The following is a 21,715-nucleotide window of genomic DNA, read 5'->3' as shown; positions in this document are numbered from 1 at the left end:
ATTCGGGGACCTTACTGATGACTATAGCCCAGGAGACAGACTCTCAGAGCTCTGAGAGTAGGCTCCAAAGAGCTCAGGGAAGAGCCTGGGTATATAGGAGATTTTGCTGGAAAAAAAAAACAAAAACACCCCAAAACACATGCAGTTGAACATCATAATTACATCTAATCACAAAAAAACAGACATCTCAGGTTAATGAGTTTTGCACTTTTCTATGTACGGGAAGATGCAAGAGTCTGGGCTCACTGAAATTATTCCTTGGATATGCACCTTAGCAATCTAGGGCCAGGATACTGTTTTTCCCCATCCAAGAGTGCACCACTGGGGCTAGCTGCAGTGGCTGATGGCTTGATGGCAGGAAACATTCATTGTTTATCAGAATGGCAGGTGGTATTCTTTGTTCACAGTGGTCCTTTGAAAAAACAATTCAAACATATCCTATATTTGGAAACTAAAAATAGAGTTGTCATATGATCCAGCAATCCCACTCCTGGGCATATATCCAGATGAAACTCTAATTTAAAAAGATCCACGCACCCCCATGTTCATGGCAGCACGATTTACAATAGCCAAGACATGGAAGCCACCTAAGTGTCCATCAACAAGTGATTGGTTAAAGAAGATGTGGTACATATATACACAATGTAATATTACTCAGCCATAAAAAAGAAGGAAATCATGCCATTTGCAGCCATGTGGATGGACTTGGAGAGCATTATGTTCAGTCAAACAAGTCAAAGACAAAGACAAATACTGTATGATCTCACTTATACATGGAATCTAAAAAATACAACAAACTAATGAATATAACAAAACAGAAGCAGACTCACACATATAGAGAACAAACCAGTGGTTCCCAGTGGGGAGAGGGAAGCGGGGGGCAGGATAGGGGGAGGGGAGTAAGAGGTATAAACTATTATGTAGAAAATAAATAACCTACATGGATCTATTGTACAGCACAGGGAATAGAGCCAATATTTTGTAATAACTGGAAGTAGAAAGTAACCTTCAAAAATTACATAAAATTTAAAAAAATTATTTTTTAAAAAAGTGAAGTATTCAAGGGCATTTAGCACATTCACAATATTGTTCAGCCACCACCTCTTTCTGGTTCCAGAACGTTCTCATTCCCCCAAAGGAGACCCCATCCCCATGAGCCGTCACTCCCCATTCCCCTGCCCCCAGCCCCTGGCACCACAAACCCACTTTCTGTGTCTGTGGACTGGCCTGTTCTGGACGTTTCCTGTCAATGGAATCACACACTGTGTGTCCTTCTGGGTCTGGCTTCTCTCGCTAAGCATCATGGATTTGAGGCTCACCCACATGGGAACAGAGATCCGAGTTTCATTCTTTCTTTTTAGGAGGCTTGGTAGGGAAAGGGCTGCTGGTTGCTCTGAGCCTTCCAGGGGAGTGTCTCTGGACCCCTCTGGAGACCAATCATCCCCACATGGCTTGACTTAACGTGGATGGTGAAAAGACTCTCATCTCCACTCTGGAGCCATGGATCCACTTCTCCACCCACTTATGACAATTAAGAGAAAGGAGGAAGCTCTCGTCAGATCCTAGAACATTCTGCTCCCTTCCCCTAAATATATCTGGAGGTTTGAATTGGTTTCAGCACATCGTTACATGTTTCCCTTACACACACCCATCTGTTCTCTGCATATTTTCCCTTAACCTGCCACATAATAAATTATATGACTCTTGAAAACTTAGGAAACAGAGGGAAGCACACATGTTAGAAACCTCTGTGTGAAACCTGATTTTGCATTACATATTGCTGGGAAGGGAGATGTTGGAAACCAACCGAACCAACAGACTCGCAGTCTTCCGAGGTAAAAGTGGGAAAATACATGCAATATCTTCCCCCAGTGATGATCTGATTGCCGAAGGGTTTATAAGGACATACAGAGAGAAGCTCAAAAACGTGAGGCATTTCTATAGGGATGTCACGGCAGGTGTCTGGAGTTGTCATAATATTAGGATTCTGCGTCTACACAAAAAAGCATTGAGGAAAATGCCATGTTTTCACTCGGATTTCGTTATCCTACTTTGGAGGAAGTTAACCACGTTTTAGGGAAAAAAATATTTCCAAAAATAGGGGCTACAAATGGCTATCTGTGCCTTCAGCGCTGCACTGAAGATAAGCGGCAACACTTCCAGGGGTGAGGACGGTGGAGGATGTTATGGAAACAACTGCCAAGGACAAAGCAGCCAAGGCAGATTTCTGGATTGTCAAAGGTACGGTCAAAACTCATCTACCCCGTGTTTTATTGTTGTTTGCCCTGTATTGGAAAGGAGACGTTTTAGATAGATAGATAATAGATATAGATAGATAGGTAATCGATGAACAGATAGATAGATAGATGGTAGAGATGATAGATTGATAGATGGGTACGTAGATAGATAGATGATAGGTAGGTAGATAGATAGATGATAGATAGATAGGTGATAGATAATAGATAGATGATAGATGATAGATGTAGATAGATGATAGATATAGATAGATATAGATAGATGATAGACAGATAGGTGATAGATAGATGATAGATAGATATAGATAGATATAGATAGATAGGTGATAGACAATAGATAGATGATAGATGATAGATGTAGATAGATGATAGATATAGATAGATATAGATAGATGATAGACAGATAGGTGATAGATAGATGATAGATAGATATAGATAGATATAGATAGATAGGTGATAGATAATAGATAGATGATAGATGATAGATGTAGATAGATGATAGATATAGATAGATATAGATAGATGATAGACAGATAGGTGATAGATAGATGATAGATAGATAGATAGATATAGATAGATAGGTGATAGATAATAGATAGATGATAGATGATAGATGTAGATAGATGATAGATATAGATAGATATAGATAGATGATAGACAGATAGGTGATAGATAGATGATAGATAGATATAGATAGATAGGTGATAGATAATAGATAGATGATAGATGATAGATGTAGATAGATGATAGATATAGATAGATATAGATAGATGAGAGACAGATAGGTGATAGATAGATGATAGATAGATATAGATAGATATAGATAGATAGGTGATAGATAATAGATAGATGATAGATGATAGATGTAGATAGATGATAGATATAGATAGATATAGATAGATGATAGACAGATAGGTGATAGATAGATGATAGATAGATATAGATAGATATAGATAGATAGGTGATAGATAATAGATAGATGATAGATGATAGATGTAGATAGATGATAGATATAGATAGATATAGATAGATGATAGACAGATAGGTGATAGATAGATGATAGATAGATATAGATAGATATAGATAGATAGGTGATAGACAATAGATAGATGATAGATGATAGATGTAGATAGATGATAGATATAGATAGATATAGATAGATGATAGACAGATAGGTGATAGATAGATGATAGATAGATAGATAGATATAGATAGATAGGTGATAGATAATAGATAGATGATAGATGATAGATGTAGATAGATGATAGATATAGATAGATATAGATAGATGATAGACAGATAGGTGATAGATAGATGATAGATAGATATAGATAGATAGGTGATAGATAATAGATAGATGATAGATGATAGATGTAGATAGATGATAGATATAGATAGATATAGATAGATGAGAGACAGATAGGTGATAGATAGATGATAGATAGATAGATAGATATAGATAGATAGGTGATAGATAATAGATAGATGATAGATGATAGATGTAGATAGATGATAGATATAGATAGATATAGATAGATGATAGACAGATAGGTGATAGATAGATGATAGATAGATATAGATAGATATAGATAGATAGGTGATAGACAATAGATAGATGATAGATGATAGATGTAGATAGATGATAGATATAGATAGATATAGATAGATGAGAGACAGATAGGTGATAGATAGATGATAGATAGATATAGATAGATATAGATAGATAGGTGATAGATAATAGATAGATGATAGATGATAGATGTAGATAGATGATAGATATAGATAGATATAGATAGATGAGAGACAGATAGGTGATAGATAGATGATAGATAGATATAGATAGATATAGATAGATAGGTGATAGATAATAGATAGATGATAGATGATAGATGTAGATAGATGATAGATATAGATAGATATAGATAGATGAGAGACAGATAGGTGATAGATAGATGATAGATAGATATAGATAGATATAGATAGATAGGTGATAGATAATAGATAGATGATAGATGATAGATGTAGATAGATGATAGATATAGATAGATATAGATAGATGAGAGACAGATAGGTGATAGATGATAGATAGATACAGATAGATAGGTGATAGAAGAATAGGTAGATAGATACATACATATATAGATATGTAGGTGACAGAGATGATAGATAAACAGAGAGACATTTACATGCATAGCTAACACTTTATCTGCTGTGGCAATGGCAGAGGTATCAGCCTGCTTATTTTTTTTCTCAGTATAGAACCTGACAGTAACATGAGCACATTGCTACAGGGATAACTTCCATTTGTTAATAACACACCCCAAGGCACCTGCACGAGACAAGCACACACTGCGTCTTCCTTCCTGAGTTTAAGAGAATTTCTCTTTTTTTTTTTTGACTTTTACTTAATTGTGGTAAGAACACCACTTGAGACTCACCCTCTTTAACACACTTTTAAGCATACGATTCGTCAGTATTGAGCATAGGCAGGGTGTTGTATAGCAGAGCTGTAGAATCCAGTCATCTTCCTAATTTTCCCCAAAGTCGGCAGTTTGGAAACCTAATTAATAGGTCACCAAAATATATACACAGTGGAATACCACTCAGCCATAAAAAAAGAATGAGATAATGCCATTTGCAGCAACATGGATGGACCTAGAGGTGATCATACTAAGTGAAGTAAGTCAGACAAAGACAAATATCGTATGATATCACTCATGTGTGGAATTTTAAAAAATGATACATATGAACTTATTTACAAAACAGAAACAGACTCACAGACATAGAAGACAAACTTATGGTTACCAAAGTGGAAAGCGGGGGAGGGACAAATTAGGAGTTTGGGATTAACAGACACACACTACTATGTATAAAATAGATAATCGATAAGGACCTACTGTATAGCACAGGGAAATATATTCAATATCTTGTAATAAAGTATGATGGAAAGAATCCAAAAAAGAATATATATACATGACTGAATCCCTTTGCCATGCACCAGAAACTACCACAACATTATAAACCAACTATACTTCAATTAAAAAAAAATTTAGAAAAAGGTCACTAAAGACCATTGTCTTCAGGTGGCATCCACCATGCTTTTTGTGTCAGTGAATAACCTAACAAAAACTCACATGATATCCACCCGACTGTATTAATTCTGCATTAGTTGTCACTACATTCCTCAGCTACATATGTCGGGGAGAAAACAGTGTTTTATGACCTAAAGGGTTAATCAAGGAGTAGTCTCCAAAGAGGGGCGACTGTCTTCACCAGCGGACACTCGGCAACGTCTGCAGACGTTTTTGGTTGTCCCACAGTGGGGAGGGGGTGCTCCTGGCACCTGGCGGGTGGAGACCAGGGACGCTGCTCCGCCCGCCACAGGGCACAGCACGCCTGACAACAAGGAGTTCCCTGGCCCAAAATGTCAACAGCACTGAGACTGAGAAACCGTGCCCTAAAGAATATATTTAGAAATAACTGGAGCGTGACATTTATGCAAAGGATGTTAACAAAAGAGCCAGCTTTAAAGCTTCCTTTACTTTTTGAAGTCAATGTTATTCTCAGAAAGGCATCTCAGATTTCTCTGCAAACGTGTCTCAATTCTGGAGAGTTCAAAGCAGAAGTGAACCACTCAGAGGAAATGAAAACAGGATCTTGAAGAGATAGGTGCACCCCGATGTTCATGGTGGCCTTATTTATTCGCAGCGGCCAAGATATGGACACCACCTAAGTGTCGGTCTCGAATGAATGGATAAAGAAGATGTGGTCTATATACAATGGAATAGCACTTGAGCCATTAGCAAGAAGGAAATTCTGCCACTGGTGACACCACGGATGGACCTCGAAGGCGTTATGCTAAGTAAGGTAAGTTAGGGAGAGAAAGACAAATACTACCTGATCTCAGTTACGTACGTATGGAATCTCAAAAACACCTGACCTTGTAGACATACAGAGTACAACGGCGGTCAGGAAGAGCTGGGAGGGTGGGTGAACTGGGGAGATGGTTAAGAGTATATTTGTTTGTTTGTTTGTTTTGCAGTACGCGGGCCTCTCACTGTTGTGGCCTCTCCCGTTGAGGAGCACAGGCTCCGGACGCGCAGGCTCAGCGGCCATGGCTCACGGGCCCAGCCGCTCCGTGGCATGTGGGATCTTCCCGGACCGGGGCACGAACCCATGTCCCCTACATCGGTAGGCGGACTCTCAACCACTGCGCCACCAGGGAAGCCCTTGGTTAAGAGTATAAATGTCTGACCAGGAGGTCAATAACTCCTGGAGATCGAATGCAAAACGTAGCGATGACAGACAATACGGTGTTACAAACATCAGACTTGCTAAGAGACTAGATCTTAATATTTCCATCACAAAAGAAGAAACAATCATCATATGATATGATAAAGTCACTAACTGTGCCTCCAAGGGCAGAATGTGCGATACATGTGTCAGGTCAACATGTTACACACCTGAAATTCACACAATGTGACATGTCAAATATATTTCAACTTAAAAAGTGTGAGTTGAAAGGCGGGAATGAAAGTGTCCTGGTCACCAACCTGGAACATTAGGGAATCTGGGGCATGGTACACAGCAGGCAGCACGCTCCTTCTTAGAGAAAACGGAGAAAGTTATAACAGACACATCTGATGGTGCAGGGAGGGTCCCTCGGACCCATCCAGCTCCCCATCATTTCCAGAAGGAAGCTGGGTTTCTCACCCAGACCCCGTCTGTCCCCGCAGGCCACAGCCCCACCATTGATCGCAGCCCTCAGAACGGCTGCCTTGGACCTGCCCGATCTTCTCGTCCCCTCCTTCCTGGCCTCAGGTCAAGGCTCCAAAAGCCAGTTCATCAGAGGGTCGATTCCTAGAAACGATCTGTTTTACTGACTTACCAAAAACATGTTCCTAGGGTAGCCCTCACCCCCGGAAAGCAGAGCTGCAGGCTGGGATGGGTGCTCATTCACCTGACTGTCTGTCTGTCTCTCCTGGGGCAGTGGGACGGTCTGCCCCAGCTCACTCCTTGGTAGCAGCTGAGAGCTGGGACACAGATAATCAGACATCCCTTAGAGAGCTTTTAGGAAAATAAAATAAAACCGGTCAAGGAACAGCTACTAGGCTTCTTCATCTTAAATCATCCGAGGTGACAGGAACTGCCATACACTTCATGAATGGTAAAAATGGTCAAACATTCACCAAAATCTCTGAGAGCTGTTAAAATCATCTATCTATCTATCTATCATGTATCTATCTCTATCATCTTTCTATCATCAGTTTCTATCATCTATCACCTGTTTCTATTATCTCTCTACCTATTCTCTATGTAGGTAGATGTATTTCTATCATCTATGTACATATGTATCTATGTATGTATTATCTTATCACCTATCTTTTTCTTTTTATCACTGATCTATTTCTATCATCTTTCTATCCATCATGTTTCTATCATCACCTACATGTTTCTATCTATAATCTATCTCTCTGTCTACCTATTGTCTATTTCTATCATCTACCTATCTACCCATCTAATCTATCATCTATCTATCTTATTATGCATCTATCTACCTATCTACTTGTTTCTATTATCTGGCTAACTAGATAGCTGGCTACCTAGCTAATATCTGTCACCAATCTGCTATATATCTATGTCTATCTACCTATCTACAATTTATCTAACCTAGCTACTCTCTTTCATATTATATATTATGATCTATCTATTTATCCTTATTTATTATTAAATTATATATACTCATAGATAGGTAGGTACTTATAGATAGATAGGTAGATAGATAATTTGTAAAACGTAGAAGTACTTAAAATGCAACATTTTTGGGGGGTGAAATGGGTGACTTGGTAATTGCCGAAATGGCTCTTGGAGGAATTAGTGATGGGTCTGATTCCCTTTTGATTCACTCCTGCACCCAACCCTGCTGGGGGCATGCCTGGGACGCCTCCCCCATTCGCTCTGCCCACCTCAGCCTCCCACCCCTGCACCCTGGCCAGCCTGGCTTTGCAGAGCCCCTGCTCCCTCCCTGTCCCCCCAACACCTCTGGCTCCATTCTTTATCCTGTCCACTCTGGTTGGCGGTCGTCTGTCCATCCCTCCCAAGCCCCCCACCCCGAAACCTCTGGAAAGCACCCCAGAGGCACACGGGTTTTCCTCAACTTGTTTTCCCCATACCGGGCCCAACGTTGTCAACAATGACCACGCCGTAAACGTCCAAGTAAATGCTCTCACTACTTAGTTCTTTCTACAGCTGCCACTGAAGGAGTCATAAATGACGGTGCTCATTTCTAACTCCTATGATCCAATCCACAATACACAGGGAGTATACTTCCAGTTCCAGAAAATGGCTTTTAGGCAGCCCATTCCTAAAAGTCCCTTGAGCATAATGTGCAATAAAATAGAAGTCCTGCAGTGTCTTTTCAGCCAGACCTTCCCCCACCATGAATCCAGTGCATCTGGTTCTATTTCAGGGCGAAGGAATTTAAGTGTGCTTTGTTAGAAGGCTTCATGGCACACATGTGCACGTATCAGGGTGCTTTGGGGGACTTTTCTGATATTTGCTAGTGGAGGGGGTGGGACAATTTGTGTCCCTGATTCCGCAGGTCTCCCCCATTGACATATGTGTAAAGAACTGGATGTAAATTTCATTTTCATATCTCTGTTTTTCCTTATTTTGTTCAATTCCTACTTTCTCACTGGAAGAAACACGATCCAATTTTCCTGAAAAATCATCACGAGATTTAAATCCTATATATCTTTTAAGTATCTCCTTATGTCCAGGGGGAAAAAAACCTTAAAATTATCATTGAGATTATTTACATATTTTTGAATGTTTTAATGAGGTTACACAGGATTGGTAGGAAAAATCAATGCCTCTCGTAACAGGGAATCATATGCAGATTTTTGAAAAAAAAAGAGTGTACATTTCGTGCAACGCCAGGGAGTCCAAATCCGACTTTCTCCTAAAATAAAAGAGACTCCAGAAATTCTTTTCTCCAAGTTTAGAAACCATTCTAAAACTTCATGAGTTTGCTGTTTTGATCATAATTTAAATTTCTTCCAGATTTGTACCCTTAGGAAAAAAAATATGGCTTCATGCTTTTAGTGAAGAAAGATCAAAATAGTATATTAAATGCTCTCAGAAGACTTTCTGTACATAGAAAAGATATTCAGTGAGTTAATATAAAATAAATTAGAAACAGACTGATTCTCCCCGAGATTACACAAGCATTTCAGTGTTAAGAAGATGAAGGATAAAAATGAGAAGCTCAATGAAAAAATATCAATTACCCAAGAGAAATATTTTAAAAGCTTTAATTACAGTTCAGACACCCAACTCCCAACAAAAGCCAAAACGTCGTGTCTTTGTTCTTTAAACAAGGTGGAATCTTAACCAGGTACATTTTCAGTGCTTGGCTGGAAAACCTAAGGCAGGGGAAATTGGCTGGGTCACCACCTTGGATTAGGCAGCAAAGTCATTTTATAAAATCCAAGTCAAGTAATAAACAAAATCTTGTCTAAAACAAATACTTTCTTTTCCCTCTGTCCAACTTCCCCTATTCTAAGGGAATTCCCTTCAGAAACCCAAGCTGACCTTGGTCCAGCTCTACAACTGAGCCACTTTGGAGGGATATGCCCACCCATGAAGGTACAGCAACTAAAACGAGCTTCTACCTGCCCCAAATCTCCCCTTGACCCTCATGGCACTTCCAACCCCACGAGATCCAAGGGTGACTTCTCCTCCATCTTAGAATTAATTATAAACAGAAGGCATGAGAGCTCCCAAGTTTCCATGAAATTAGCTGCTTGTTCGTTAAGGATCCTTATGAGATCACCGGGTAACAACCAACCCCAATACTTAGTCACCAAAGATGACCACCATTTTACTTGCTCACGTTCTCTGGGTTGGCCGTTTAGACTGGGCTCAACTGGGTTGCCTTTCTCTTGGTCTTGTCTAGGGTGTGTCACATGGCCATAGTCACCCGGCAGTTTTAACCAACGATGGATGACCCAAGCTGGAGCCCCTTGTCTAGGCTGACGGATGGAATCACCCAATAGGCATATGTGTGCATCTATTCTAGACCATCCATTCTCATCCAGACCATCCAGAGGATGGCAGCTCCAAAACTGACCCCAGTCCAGACCAACAGAAGGACGTCCCAGTGGACAGACCCAGTTGCTGATTCACAGCATTACAAGCAAATCCAGGATTTGTTATATTGAGCAAACTGGTGCTCAGGGAATTTAACTAACTGGCCCACACTCACCAAGACCAGAAGCGATATTAGTTTCTTAGAGCTGCTGTGAGAAATGACCCCAAACTTTGTGAGTTTAAGCAACACAGAGTTATTATTCTGCAATTGTAGAGGTCAGAGGTCCGGGACCGATGTCACAGAGCTAAAATCAAGGCGCGGGCAGGGTTGCATTCCTTCTGGAGGATCCAGGGATCAATGTGTTCCTTTGTCTTTTCCAGCTCCTCGAGGCTGCTGGCCACTTGCTTTGGGGCCCCTTCCGCTGTCTTCAAAGCCAGCAGTGGTGGGTTGAGTCCTTCTCACCTAGACTCACTCTGGTCTCCTGTCTCCCTCCTCCCCTTTTAGGAAGTGATACCGCCGAGCCCACGGGATGATCCATGATCATCCTCCTATTTTAAGGGCCAGTTAATGAACAACCTTCACCCCATCAGCAGCCTTTATTTGGTCACATAACCAGATATATTCACAGGTTCTGGGGACAAGGAGGTAGACATATTCGGTGGGGAAAACCATCACCGCACCCACCACAAAAGGAAAGGAATGGAACACATCACCAGACCGTGAGCTGTGTTATGACTGCCAGGCAGGGCAGGGGCAGGGATCTGGGTTAGAGCTGGGAGAACCAAGGGTGCCCATCTCTCCCCAGCTCCCTGTTCCATGACGTCACGTGGGTATCCTGGAGTTGGCCATGGTGCAGGGAAATTGGCACGAGCTCTCAACCCCAGTTCCCCAGTACCGGCTGAGAACAGTTCCTAGGATATATCCGCACATCACTGGGTGTGACACAGAACAGGAGAGCAGGGTAGTGTTCTGGGGGAAGGTTTTATCCGAAAGCTGAGACTTGCTAAAGAAACCCAAGGGAGGCTCCCAGCCATGCATTGGAAGGCTTGGTGGAAGAAGTCAAGAGTGGAAGGAGGGGAAGGGGTGAGACAGGTGGAGGGGTTTGTCCAGATAGGAGATGAGACCACTGCACATCTGGAAACATGGTTCATAGATTTACAGAAGTGGCTGGTAAACGGGGAGCAGAGGGCGAACAGGTAGAGTCGCCCTCTTTAGGAGTCTGGGATGAATGAGCAGGAAGTACGCATTTTCGTCACGGTGACCTGAACGCATGTATTTTAAGAACTCATTGATACAACATTGTAGATCAAATGTCCTGCAAAAAGGAGGCATGAAAGACCAAAGGTAGCCGATTACGTCTTCTGCTTTTTCCATTAAGATGGGACAGCTCATCACGCCAACTCTATTCAATTCATGATGGTCCTGAACACGCAGGCAGTGTGGTTGCCCGTGAAGAATTCCATTGTGCTCAGGATATAGAAGATGCACACAGCGTCTGGTCTAGATTTTAGTCCACTTTTTCTTGACCCTGAGATTCATGATGCCACAAGAAGGGAGAAAAATCCCACAACTAAATCTAACACAAAAGCAAGAGAGCTCTTGAAAGAGAAAGGAGAAGGAGTGTTGTGTGTTTTGTCAGTACAGAGGGTGATTCTTCTCGACAGGAGGCTTGTCTGGGGCTGTCACGGTAAAGGGCTCCAACAGGGCAGAGGAAAGCTCACCAGGGAGGAATCCAGCGGCTGCTCTACGGTTCTCATGGCTTGGGCGGGACACGTAATGGATCAAGTCACCTCTCTACATGGTTGAACCCACACTGCTGGCGACAAACAGGCTCCCCCTACGTGTCAACCATCTGAACGTTCATTTCCGCCACGAAAGCAAGTTTTTAAAATGGAAGTTCAAGCTGCTGCATCTGGACACCACGTGTCCAGAAGAATGACTGTTCTTAGACATGAGTTATGTCTTCAATGGCTTCAGCTGGTGGAATGTTTGTCCCGATACTCATGTACCTTTGGGATTCACAGTCCACTGGGGAAATAAGGTACTAGAAGCTGGCAGGTGATACCTGGGTACAAGCTATATAAACCACGCATGATGGGAAAAGGAGAGAGCTTCCTAGGAACCCAAGATGGGTCTATGGAGGAAGACCCATGCATACCCGGTGTTGAAAAATGGATTTTATTTGCACACAAGACACGGAGAATCATCACTCTTGAGGAAACTCATGGGAACAAAGCAAGGCATGAAGCATGTTTACAGAAAAGCAAAAACATCGAATTCAGGTGTCATGGAGGGCAGGTTACTGGAGTAATAAGTCAATAATAATGATGAACGGATAAAGATGTGGTGTATATATACAATGGAATACTACTCAACCATAAACAAAGAATGAGATAATGACATTTACAGCAACATGCATGGATTTGGAGGGCATTATGCTAAGTGAAATAAGTCAGACAGAATCTAAAAAATAAAACAAACTAGTGAATATAACAAAAAAGAAGCAAACTCACAGATACAGAGAACAAATTAGTGGTTCCCAGTGGGGAGAGGGAAGGGGGGAGGGGCAAGATAGGGGAAAGGGATTAAGAGATACAAACTACTATGTATAAAATACGTAAGCCACAAGGATACATTGAACAGCACAGGGGATATAGCCAATGTTTTCTAATGACTACAAGTGAAGTATAACCTTTAAAAGTTGTGAATCACTATATTGTACACCAACTATACTTCCACTGAAAAATAATAAAAAATTTAAAAAGAATTTAAAAAGAAAAAATAAGTCAATAATAATGACAATACTAATAATACGTATAGGAAGGAACCCATTTTCGAAGGCTTTGTCAGTGAAACTAAGAGGTACATACTCGATTCTGTTGAAACCAGAAGCCATTGACGCATCTGGACAGAAACCTTGTCTTGATCATGTGAACTTCTGAGAGATGAAACTCTTTCCAGTGTTTCTCACACTGAATATGTGGGGATGTATGCATATGCATAGCTGATTCACTTTGTTATAAAGCAGAAAGTAACACATCATTGTAAAGCAATTATACTCCAATAAAGATGTTTAAAAAAAAAGTATTTAATTCCACTCCAGATGTTAACATACTGCGAGAGATGATATGGAAGGAAAACAATAATATTCCAAAGAAATCTTCTGATGCCCACATACAACCCTGTTCGAGTCTGTTCTCCTTTTTGAAACCCACACCCTACACATTTGTTGGTGCAGACGGATCGTGTGACAATCAGTCCCAAACGCACATACTCTAGAGATGAGCCAAAGCGCAATTCATATCAGCTTCTTAAGTACATTTTTAATATGTCAAAGTCTTCAGCAAATGTTACCTTCTCGAAAGCAGCGAGAAATGTGCTGTGAATATCTCCAGCATGACCGAAAAGGGGTTTATCGGATCCTTGTCCAATCTGCCCCTTGAAATCTTTTAGGGGATGCTGTCTAGCCACGCGTGTTTCTCTCTGCAGAAGAGAATCCACGTTTTCCAGAGAGGAGGATCAACTCGGGTCTTCTGTGCAATTTGGAGCCCCCTTGAGCATCAGATGAAGACGCTTGTGGGATTCACGCCCGGAATGCAGCTGATGGGGAAACAGATGGTGGGGCTCAAGCCGTCCTTTGGAAAATATCAGTAAAATCGCTGCAAACACCACAAAGTGAAGTCGGAGAGATGTCTGCAATCCGTGTCAGATACTGGGTCTTTCTAGTTCCATATGGCCTTTGACTTTTCCCAAGAATCGTTTATAATAAAGTCAGCACGATGCCTTTTTCTGGACCAACCACACCTAACATTTGCAAACTGATGACCATCGCCCAGTGGTCTGCAAAGGACAGCTGTTTGTGGTTAAAGGCAGCAATGGCATTTCCACGGGTGTCATCCTTTTCCTCGGGCTCCATCCCTGCAGCTCGTTTTCTCAAGTTTAGGGACCCAGCCTTTATGTTTCAGGTCTCAGCCCACAAAGGTCGCCCCGTCGTACACGAAAAATTACATTTACATTGGATCAATTTTGAGAAAAGAAAAAAAAGACTTGATTTTACTCTTTCTTTAGCAAATTGGTCTTAGTTGAGGTAATCCACCCTCCCCTGCCTGCCTTGCTTTTGTTCACATCAGCAACTTTTCACCCAGAAGGATCTCATCAAGAACATGCTGCATTTTCTCGAGTGCAAGGATGAAGTGGAATATCTTGCTGGGGTTTTTTGTCTGCTGTTAACAAGAAAATTAGCCTTTTCTAAGCCAAAGTAACAGACAAATAATTATTTTTTTCTCTTTCTAAGAAATTTTTTATTGCAGTACAGTTGATTTACAATGCTGTGTTAGTTTCTGCTGTACAGCAAAGTGAATCAGTTATACATATACATATATATCCAGTCTTTTTTAGATTCTTTTCCCATATAGGCCATTACAGAGTATTGAGTAGAGTTCCCTGTGCTACACAGTAGGTCCTTATTAGTTATCTGTTTTATATATAGTCGTGTGTGTATGTCAATCCCAATCTCCCAATTTATCCCTCCCCCGCCCTTACCCCGGGTAACCATAAGTTTGTTTTCTATGTCTGTGACTCTATTTCTGTTTTGTAGATAAGTTCAAGAGATGAACAATGATTAAGCCTTGCCTTATCTTGGGCACAGTGTGGAATAAACTTAACAATAGCAGAATGAAGTCAGAAAGAGAAAAAACAAATACCGTAGGCTAACACATATATATGGAATCTAAAAAGAAAAGGTTCTGAAGAACCTAGGGGCAGGACAGGAATAAAAACACAGACGTAGAGAATGGACTTGAGCACACGGGGAGGGGGAAGGGTAAGCTGGGACAAAGTGAGAGAGTGGCATGGACATATATACACTACCAAATGTAAAACAGATAGCTAGTGGGAAGCAGGTGTATAGCACAGGGAGATCAGCTCGGTGCTCTGTGACGACCTAGAGGGGTGGGATAGGGAGGGTGGGAGGGAGACGCAAGAGGGAGGAGATACGGGGAAATGTGTATATGTGTAGCTGATTCACTTTGTTATAAAGCAGAAACTAACACACCATTGTAAAGCAATTATACTCCAATAAAGATGTTAAAAAAATGCTTTTAAGACCTCATCTTGTAGCTGAAACTCCAACTATGGTAAGATATATCTGTCTGTAGCATGTGTCTACCGTGTTTTACGAGCTTCATGGGGGTGATGACCACCTAGGACAGCCTGGAATGCCCTAAACCACATGAAATACCCGAGATACGTCACCTTACACACGTCTGTAAGAACTCTTCTGGGATTTATACCTACAATGGATAGGGCTGGGTCATGAGATGTCCACGTATTTACTGAACATCTAAAGTCTGGCCAGACGCTCTTCACAAGGTCAGCTACAAGAAATGCAGTATCCTGCTGGACCCCAGTGGTTGTGGTCTCACACAGATGAGCGCTTCATACTATTCTGTACTGTGGAATCACACACACACGATGAAATACACAATATATGCACGGTTGCTAAAATTGTAATAAACCTTTCATTCGTTTTTTCAATCATTTTGAAACTATACCATCTCTTCCAGCCATATATGAACCTATGTTGTGCTATCTCTCTTACACAACGTATTTCCAAAAAGGGTAGAGACGTAATATTATTATTACCTTCCTCCCACAATAGAGGTTTTCGGTGGCATATATGTTGGGTACCAATGGTCACGATGGCATCGTCTCAGACCAGAAAAAGAACGAAAAGGAAAAGAAGGTGCGGTTCGCTAAACTAGGCCAGGGGTAACCTCCCCACCTCCTCCTCTGTGGGGCTCATGGCTTCTGTCCATCTTTCTCTGTCCTTCCTCCTTGGCTTCCTAAAAACTTGCTTCTTTTCTGGGGCTCACGGCTCCCCCTGCAAATAAAGTACCGTAACATAAATCCTCGAAAACCCGGTGTCCTCTGGTCCCAAAATAGCAAGAATCTAAGGTAACCAAAAGGAGGATTGATCCCATTACCTCTGGTTCAAGCTTCCTTTCCATCAATTAAAACCACGTGTGTGTATTACAGCCATGAGATCCAGATGTCCGTGCGGTAGGGGATCTCTGTAAGAGCCACGCAATCCGCTATAGTCCCCGACGTGGTATTTCAGCGCATATGTGTCTACAGAAAACTGCCACAGGTGATGGTCAGCTGGTAGGACTTTATATGAACACGGAGCCACACCCTGGATGCAAGGTTCCGACGTCCCGAACCCATAAAGGCAAGTTCCCTAAGTGGTGACACAAACGCCCCCTTAGCCCATTCACCTGACGCTTCGTCCGTCCATCCGATGAATTTTGGAAGTCTGTGAACCACCATCATCCCGTCAACTGGACCCTGAATACGTCACACCAATATTCATCTCCTTTCCATCTTTTTTTAAGAGCAGGAAAGCAGGCAACAGACAGTGGGAAGACACGTACTGTGGCTTGCCTTCTCTCTTTTCTAGAATCTCGACGAAAATTTGGTTGTCCCCAAAGTCCCATGGATACATACATTTCAATCTGTTGTAACGATTTTGTCTGCAAAACACACTTCACCAGGTGTCCTACATGAATGAGGAGCCAGTGCCTAGTGCATGTCCACTGTGTTGGCAGCCACTGTGCTAGCTGCTGGTTTCAAGGAAAAACAACGTTAAAGCACTTGGTTTAAATGTAGACTTTTGCTTTCTAGGTCATTGTTTCATGAAAATAAAATGTCACAGAAGACAGAAAGCCACAGCCTGCATTCTTTCAAAATGTTTGCCTTTGCCCAGAGAAACAAGCTCCATCTGTATAAATATTAGGTGGCCAGGAAAGAACCGTTTACTTATTATTATAAAGCCTTAAAGGCAGCAGGAAGAAGAATGTCGTGTTTATTTTTCAACACGAAATAATATTTAAAGCCACTGCAGTGACAAGAGGAGATGGGAGAATCTAAGTCGATAGGAATAGTTATAAAAGTGTTACAAGTGCCCAGATGTATCATCTGGTAGCTATTTTGCATAATGCTAACCTCACTTAGGGTTTCTCATGGGGTAGGACTGTCGGTGAATGGTCAGCTCAGACACAAACTGAAGCCCAATCTATTTTTTCTCTCCAAGGTTCACAGAGCTGCCAACCGGGATGAATGCCAACCCAAAGAAGAGGAGGACACTGTTAGCAAAGAACCACGATGACATCCTGGGCGGACTGACGGACGGTGTCATTCTTCAAGCTATTTTAGAGGGTCGTTTCTTTTTCTGCCAGTCCTCTCTCTTTCGTGAAGGAGAGGCTTGTCCTCTTATTTGTTAATGTTTGTTATCTTTAAGTCGACCCTATTTAGACTTCTTTCTGAGTAAAAGCATCTGGGGATCGCTAGATGATTATCCCTCTGTCACAAACAATTTGCAACAGTGCCCTTTATGGATGGCTGCTGCTTTAGCAAAAAACCAAGGGACAGGATGTCCACAAGTATAAGGATGTCCCAGATAGTGCCTTGGACACGCTTAACAGTTACCACTAGTCTACTGACCAGCGACATTTGAAGCTGGGGCAAATAATGAATAGTTTTTTTTTAAGTACGTACGTTAATTGGGGACAGGCTTATGCTTTAAAAAATTATTCAGCATTTACCCCAACTTCAAATGTAACTGGGCTTCCTGTATTTCATTTGGCTACCCTGCCTTTAGGAGCCCTTTCTGGGAGGGGGGGGGATGTGCAGAGCAGATGGTACTATAATAATAACCATTTTGGTCTTGAGGAAATAGTTAAGCCTGGTCCTTCTGAAGCTACTTTTGAAAGCCAGCCAGGATGCTGCGTTAACTATCTTTTACTTTCTAGCAGCGATAATTTGCTCGGGGCGTGGATGGGGGTGGGGGGGTCACCCGCAGCTTTGAACGTCCACGCCAATCACCTGTCACTAAACCAACGACCATCTGACTGTGGAGTACAACCTGCAGCCGTTTAAACTCCCTGAGACAGGAGACGATGGGCAACAATAAATCTTTCGAGGCCGTCCACGGGCTGGCCCAATGCGTACGGAAATCCTGCCCCGCATTCCTGATACCTTCCTTCCCGAGACATCCACCCCTCCGCCCCCCGCCCCCCCAATCTACCAGCAACCTCTTCGCAAGCTTGTCTACGCGGGTCCCAGACAAGAGCAGGCTCAGAACATCCAGTTGTTCTACCGTGGAAAGAAAAACGGGTGCTGGCCTCAGACCCAAGGTTAACAGCCGACTGGGTCCCATCCTCACCCTTTGGGGGCATCACCTTCATTCTCTGCGACTGGATAAAGGTTTGTGCCCTTTCCAGAGCGGTCGCTGGTTACCGGGGATGCTGCAAACAGGCGAAAAGAACCTTGTGGGGAATGTGGGCATTGCTGAGGCTGTGGATTCCAGCGAGCTTGGTGACCTAAGCTAGACATAAACGCCAGTCGGATAACAGTCCCTACCCGAGAGGTGCCTGGTTGGGGCAGGGGGTTGTGATGCAAGAATAAAGAACTTAGAAAATGCCTTGCCCCCCTACCCCCCGAGCTTGGATGCCATGGCTACCCATTCACAGCGGAGGAGTATTTGAGGAATAAAAGTGGCCCGAAGCCAGCTTGACATGGGACAAGAGAAAACAGAGTTACTTTACTGGTTCTGACTTCTCTTCTTGGGTCCGGACACGTTAAATTACTTTGTTTGCTTCTGTGGCAGATCCATGAAATGGAAGCGATAACTTCTAATAAGGTTCTCACCCCAACACGGTGAAAATTGGTTTTGGCATTCGAAGGGCAAGCTTTCCAGAACTGGATCCGATGAGAAAGAGCACGTTTTCGAATAAAACAGGAGAAATGAGGCTTCAGTTCCTGCTTTACATTCTTGGATAACAACACAGGCAAGGCGGTGGGTACGCACGTGCCCTGCGTGACATTAGTGACCATACAATGTCTAATGGAAGAAATATGACTCTCGCCTTTTATGGATCCCCAAAGCACCGGAAATACCAACATTCCGCCGCCATTATAAATAATTATAGGATGTATTGGTGACGTTGAAATTACTTATTTACAAGTCGTCCTAGCAGCCTGGGAGTCCATTCCTGGTCATAGCTAATACTTTTAAAATTAACTACAGAGACCTCTTTGGACCAGCCCTGTCTGTGAACTACACATATAGTACAGTGTTCTGTTGTTTTAATAATTATGGTTCTGGTCTCTGTGATTGATGTTTGGTCTTTATTCTTTGCTATCCATTGTTTTTCAATGAATAGCGCAGAAGAGAATTTCAGGTAGGAAGGTCTTTTACCTAATGAAAGATGAGAAATGCAATCGTGGAAGGTTTTGCATATTCCTTTCACTGGTAAATACTCTTTTGAAGTTGTGTTCATTGTCTATTAACTGTTAAATTGCTCAGCTGGGTTTGGCTTAAAAATAAAGGCTTTACTATCTACTTCCCTAACGAGAGACACTGTGGCCCAATTAAACACTGAGAGTCTTACATTTCAGTCCATTTCTCCAGAAATAGTAGCTCAGAGTGTGATCTCACATTTTTCAGTTTTTTACACCTGAACAGTGCGTTCTCCTTATTTGCAGGAAGAATGGAATTTAGGATCCGCTCAAGCCCAAACCCATGTCAATTTTTAACTCAAATCTCTCTGTTGGTTGGCCCAACCACTGTGAAAAGAACACATCTTTTAAACACATGAGTGAATACTTATGATGGAATCAAAATGTGTTTTAGAAATGCACATTGCCTTCAAGTCCCAGAAGTTTCTGAAATAAATTAAAACATGAGTTTGTCAGATGCCACAGACACCACATTATAACCCCAAAATAGATCCTACAGCGATCTGGCACGAGGCATTTATGAAATAATGAACAGACCTTAGATCTGATAACCCTATAAAAAAAAGAAATCATAAAAACCTATAATAATAATAATCATTCTCCCTTTCATGAGCCAAAATCAGAATGGAATCACCCCTGATAATTTGTAATTAGCTGGCTATAGAGCAAAATGTTACAAACTTTATACTCTTGCTCGGAATCTGTAATTATTTGGACTGAAATGTTTAATAATAGTCATTTTCCAATTATTCCGATTTAAGAGGAGTCCTATGCCTATTTTTAAGGATTGTAATTTATCCTTTTCCTCAATAATTTCCTTGCGCGTGCATGATTATAATGCTTAACACGTGTGCCTCTCGCCCAGTGATGAAGACAAGGCTGTAAAAAAGTAGGTATTCCATGGAACTCTGCTGACATCAAACAAACAAATCATCCAAGTGAACGCACAGGATATTTTTAGAACGCACAAGGGGTCCACAGCACCAGGCCGGGGCCACACAGCTAAAGAGCATGTGTGATATCTTCCTGTAAAATGTTTGCAATCCAAGACAAAGATCCCTCGACCCAACTTGAGACAGCCTGGCATGATGGTGATAAGGGAGGGGCAGAAAGCAGGGGAGGTGTTTCAAGGCAAAGAGAGGCTTCATCGAAAAATGCTACCAAGAAAGCAGCCTACCCAGATGGCCACGCATGGGCAGGGCTGCACGTTGGAATCCTACACGCCAAGACAAAGGAAGCCACCAGATAAAATCCGAGATGTGAAATCTCAGGCACTTTGAATGCTATGGTCGTTTCAATTCTGGCAGTCATATTTAATTTGGGGTTTGGTTTCAAAACTCAAACCACGGAGGAATAAAAGGGAATAAATCCAAAGTTTTTCTTTACAATCTCCCTCAATTTCCCTCAGCTGTTATCTGTTTGATGTGTATCTTTCTAGACCTTTTCTATGGATTGGGGTCCATAAATATAGGAACGTGCTGAAAAATGTGTCGTTTCCCGAGGTGCATCATTTTCACCCCCAAAACGAAACACAACGGATTCGCCTGAGTAAATTCTAAATTCACTTTTCCACATACCAATATATCTTAGAAATCTTCCCTTGACCCAAAATACAGGCCTTCCACAGCTTTTTTTTTTTTAAAACCCCTGAAGCTTATTCTGTATACGGCTGTACTCTGCTTTATTTTCAAATCTCACCCTAATTTTATGATTCTTTCTCAGGCCCCTTTTTTCTTGTTTTGGTTGTTAGTTTATTCCTTAGTACGTTTAATACAAAAGACTCAAAGAACCCAAACTATCTGGTAATTCCAGCACACAGAAATGTGTGTTGCCATTCTCTATAATAAGTTATGTACGCCCATGGCAAGAAAACTCAAACCATATGGAATTCCCACTTTATCGTATGTTTTGCATATATAAATTATTAGGAAAAGATAACCAAAAAAGAGGCAGATGGCATAAGTTATCTCACCCATTTCAAAGCAACATGAAGAACATAACATATAACAGATGGCCAACTTGGTTCCTTTAAAAATGCACATCAATGACTTGGAGGGCACTGTGCTTGGTG

The sequence above is a fragment of the Mesoplodon bidens genome (genome assembly GCF_964165515.1).
Source record: "Mesoplodon bidens genome assembly, chromosome: Y".
In the NCBI taxonomy this organism is placed as follows: Eukaryota; Metazoa; Chordata; class Mammalia; order Artiodactyla; family Ziphiidae; genus Mesoplodon; species Mesoplodon bidens.
The sequence above is the reverse complement of the archived record's forward strand: the minus strand, read 5'-3'. Positions refer to the sequence as shown.